The sequence below is a fragment of the Anomalospiza imberbis genome, chromosome 7 (assembly GCF_031753505.1).
Source record: "Anomalospiza imberbis isolate Cuckoo-Finch-1a 21T00152 chromosome 7, ASM3175350v1, whole genome shotgun sequence".
Taxonomy (NCBI): Eukaryota; Metazoa; Chordata; class Aves; order Passeriformes; family Viduidae; genus Anomalospiza; species Anomalospiza imberbis.
In genome coordinates, this window is record NC_089687.1 from 36,528,638 (window position 1) to 36,533,341 (window position 4,704).

The 4,704-nt window shown below is 61.1% G+C and overlaps 1 long non-coding RNA gene across 1 annotated transcript; it reads right to left on the reverse strand.

The window, feature by feature from the left end:
- Positions 1–2,008: 2,008 nt before the first annotated feature.
- On the reverse strand, positions 2,009–3,163 carry LOC137477648 (uncharacterized). The gene is made up of 3 exons (XR_011001125.1): positions 3,046–3,163; positions 2,409–2,919; positions 2,009–2,151 (listed from the first exon to the last, which is right to left on the reverse strand). It is a non-coding gene; the product is annotated as an uncharacterized lncRNA (long non-coding RNA).
- Positions 3,164–4,704: the final 1,541 nt, after the last annotated feature.

Here is a 4,704-nt window from a genome sequence, read left to right on the forward strand (position 1 = left end):
ACCAAGCCTCACCTTTGCAATGCGCTGGTTCTCATCGTGGCAGTAGAAAAAGAGTGGGAGCAGGCTTTGGCTCAGAATCTCCTCAAGGGCCTTTTTCCCCTCATCCACTACCAGGTCCATCACCCTGAAGAAGAGCTCAAGGGAGAGCACCTGCACATAGCTGTTGTCCTGGAGGAAAGGAAGAGGGCGAAGCCTTAAGACCACTTTCTCCAGGCTCACCTGGGTACAAAGTTTCTGGGCAGCAGCCAGTGCCTGCAGCTGGGGACACAGAGCCTTACACGGTCAAAGAGCAGCAGGAGCGCCTCAGCCAGCTTTGGGGCAGTGGTGCTGGATACCAGGATGTCTTTGTGCTGGAGCATGTTCGTGAACACACAGAGGCTTGTGCTGACCACCTCTCCATCTGCATCACCCAGCAGCTCCAGAAGGCGCTGAGACAGACCGCACATCCTTCTGGCCTGTGTGGAACACAAGGCTGGGCTGGGAAGCCGTGGACGGCTGCACGGCCAACACCGCCCTGGCACTGCCACCCCACCCTGCTGCTGCAGGGCCCACGGGCCAAAGGCCTGTCCCAAAGCACTGGGGCAGGTGAGGCAGGAGAGCTGGCAGCAGCTGCCTCAGCTCCTGAAGCCCTGCCAGCCCAAGGGGCTGCTTTGCCCAGCGCAACTTCAGCCGCTGCCCCCTTCTCACCATCGAGGGATCCTTGCTGAGCACCACGAGGCCTCTGAGCACCAGGCGACGCCGCTGCCTGCACTCGTTCTGCAGGTGCCTTGACATGATCTCCAGTACGCTATCACCACATTTAGACATGTCCAGGCAATGCAGGACCTGAAAGGCACGGGGCAGTGACAGGGGACCCGGCCGGCAGGAGCCCAGAACCGCACAGGGCTGGGCCCAGGCAGCAGCACAGGGCGTGGGCACCGTCCTGGCCGCTGTGGCTACGAGAGGGCAGAGAGCTGGGAGGCAGCTCAGCGAGGCAGTGCTGGCCAACAGGCTCACCTCCACAAGGAATGCCAGGAAGGGCAGATCCCAGCGTGGCTCCTCCCTGCTCAGTGGCTGGAGCAGGCGGAATGCAATGTGGCAACAGAAGGGGACCAAGACATTGCACATCTCCCTGGCAGGGGGGAAAAAAGGCACCAAGGCCCTGAGGTGGGGGGGCCAAACATCTCCCAGGACTGACTCACAGAGGTCCAGCCCTTCCCCAGCATCCCTGGAGGGGGTGGAGGTGCTTTTAAAGGCAGCTACTTCTGGGCACCCCCCTCTCCCAGCCTTTTCCATTCTTCTTGGCCGTCCCTTCGTGACAAAGCCCTCTGGCCCATGACCACAGGGACTGTGAGGGGCACCCGGGCACAGGGCACAAATGCCGGGGGCAGTGGGGAGAAGGGGGTCTCACCTGGCCAGCAGACCCACAGCGTAGTGCTGGGTGTCAGCACACAGCATCATGTCCCAGCCACGCTTGCACTCCATAGCCATCACCACATGGTCACACCGCAGTCGGCTGAGGAGAGCCTTCATGGCCTGCACTGCAAACCTGTGTGCAGAACAAAGCCCAGGTCACACTGGGAGCACTGGTGCTGGCCACAAGGGCACGGGAAGGACAGGAGGACTGGGACCTGTTGGGCTTGCTGGGAAGGCGGTGTTCCTCCTGGCATGCTCTCCAGAAGTTATCAACTTCCTCTGGTGGCATCAGCTGTGTGGTGGCGACAACATGGAAGAGCAGAGCCACAAACAGGCGGGAGGAATAAAGGATCATCGCCTTGTGGCACTCAGGCACCTGGACAATCACCCAGATCACCAGAGTTGCCTGCAAGAGAAGCAGCCCCAGGCAGGGCTCAGTGCCGAGGTGTCCATGGGGCAGGGCCCAAGGGCAGACGCAGGGGAGCAGCGGGCCTGGTGCCCCCTGAGCCTGCCCCTAGCCCAGGTTTCAGCCCAGCGCCTGAGGCGTGGAGAGGATGGAGAGCTGCTGGAGAGGTGACCTGGGGGTGAGCAAAGGCCCAGAAACTCACAGCCAGGGCAAAAACATCCTCGTTGTCCCCGTCAGACGTGCACATTCTGGTCAGAGGCCAGTCCTCCATCACACAGAGCAGTGTTGGCAGCACTTTCTCCACTGCTGGTCCCGATGATCCTATGGTTCTCCACATCATTGCAGCAGCTCTGTGGGATCAGAGCTCTGTGTCAGGGGCATGTCGGTCACAGCACCATGCCCTGTGCAGCTGTGGGGGCCCAGGTGACAGAGCCCTGGAGCCCTGAAGGGCAGGGAAGGAGCACTGGCAGCAGGCTCAGGAAACAGAGGGGCCCGAGGGTCCTGGGCCTCTCTGCCTGTCTGGCAGACCCCATGGGACAGGCTGTGCAGGGCCACGGGCCCTAAAGGCTGCTGAGCCCTGAGCTCTCCAGGCTCGTGGGCCCCGTACCTGTCACACGTTGGGGCACAGCGCAGGAGGGTCAGCACCACGTCAGCAGGGTGTTCTTCAGCCAGCCTCACAAGGTCAATTTGCAGCCTGGCATCCACAGAGACGTGGGACACCAGCCTCTGGTGGATGTTCTTCACCTTGGCTGGTACCTGCAGGAGGCATGGGGGAGACGGAGCACTGTGCAAGGGAGCAACTTTCCCAGCTTTCCCCAAGAACAGCTTCCCTTCCCACCACACTGTGCTAGCCTCAAAGGCTGAGGGGCCTCAGAGACCATGGCTTGAGGGGACACACGATCCTGGCTGGCCTCCAGGTGTGGAGCCAGGCTGCTTACCAGCTGCTTGTGAGAAGAAACACAAGGTTCCTTGAAATAGTCGAAGATGAGTTCCTGACTCAGAGTGGGCGTGGTGCCAGTATTTGCAAGGCCCTGAGTCTCTGCAGTGCTGGCATTTGTGGTGGCCACGTCCTCAGTCACTGCCATGGCAGCCTTTGCCTTGTCCTCGTTCATTGCTGCCTCAGAGTCTGGGCTGGTGTCAGTATTTGTGATGCCCTGAGTCTCTTCATTGTCCCTGTTGGTGATGGCTACATCCTCAGTCTTTGATGAGTGAAGAGCCTTTGCCCAGGTTTCAGTCGCTGAGACGTCAGAGTCTTCTGAGCGCTCAGCCGAACCTGGGCTGACATCAGGCTCTGCCTGGAGCTCGGTCAGCCCCGAGTCGGGCTCGGCCGGGCCCTCAGCTGCTGTGCTGCCAGTCCTTCTACGTCGAATGCGCAGGGACTTGCGGAACATCTGCAGGAGAACAAAGGACAGGGAAGCCAGGGATGTTCCATGGAGTGCTCCAAGCGTGGTGCTCGGCTGAGCGGGGACAGCAGGCCCAGCCCAGCTGGGGATGGCTGCTGGTACCTTCAGGGCTTTGCGGAAGCGGCCACGGGTGGGTTCCTGCTCTTGTGTCTGGTCCAGGGCTGCACCTGGCAAAGAGCGAGCACAGCCAGAGCTGAGAGGCTGCGGGAGAGGCTGGAGAGCACAGCCCAGCCCTGCGCTCCCCAGGCAGGGACAGTCCCGGGATGCCCCAGGGGATGGAGCATGGCCACTGCGGGGTGTCTGCCCGGCCCCTCTTCCATCCTGTCCATGGGCATGTCCCCAGGGGATGGGATGGGATGGGATGGGATGGGATGGGATGGGATGGGATGGGACGGGGTCAGCTCTGCCACTCACCATCCTGCAGTGGCTGGAACTGCTCCAGTTCTTCATGCTGTTGTGCTGGGGCAGCTCCAGAGACTTCCTTTTTTTTCCCTCTGAACACTTTGAACACATTGAGAAATCTGTCTGCCATGCCAGAGTCTGGCCTTGAGGGCACCTTGGAGGTAGATGGCAAGGTGAAGTTCTGAGTCCACAAGTCGTGTAGTTGTGCCTTGAAGGCACCTGAGACAGAGAAACCTCAGGAAGGCTGCAGGACAGCAAGTCCTGCACTCCGGTCTTGAGGGCTCCTGCCACAATGACAGGAGACTCCTCGTAAGGATTGTGGTCACCAATTTCCTCAGTCTGGCCTCGCGAGCACCTGCAAAAGAAAAGCCTCGGGAAGGCCACGGGCTGCCAAGTCCCGTAGTCCTGCCACGAGGTCACCTGTAGGAATAACGCCTCGGAAAAGCTCCGGGTTGGACACGAACGAGCGCGCTGTGCGGGGGCTCCTCACGGCACCGCTCTGTCCCGTCCTGTCCCGTCGCCTGCTCTGAGCACTGTGGCGTGCTCTTGTCACTGCCAGCTCCTATGTCACCACGTGTCACAAAGGACCCTTGGACACCCAGTTCCCTTCCAATTCCACGGTGACCATGCTGCAGCGTGTCACAATGGGCCCTTGGAAACACTTTCACCTGCCCTGGGGCTGCCCCCAGCCCACCCAAAGTGGCCCAGGTTGGAAGGAATCCCTGGCCCCAACGTCTCAGACAGCCCAACAGGATCTTTAGGAATGGCTCAGACCATCAGCAAACCCTGCCCTGCTCTGCAGGCTCAGGGCAGCAGAAGGAGCCCCCAGGGCTGCCGACGCAGCCGCGCTGGGAAGGGCACGGGGCCTTCCACGGAAGCTGCCCCGGCCTCCTTGGGACACGTCCCGGCTGGTGGCCATCCTAAACCCGTGGGTGTGACAGGGACAAGGAACGTGTGGGCCAGGGCACGAACTGGGCTGCTCTGAGCCCTGGGGCCTGGGGAGCGCTGACACCAGCAGGTGTGGCAGAGTCCCCACTGACATAAACTTTCCACCACCTCATGTGGCTGGGCAGCACTAGTGTTCGTCTCCTGTAGAGA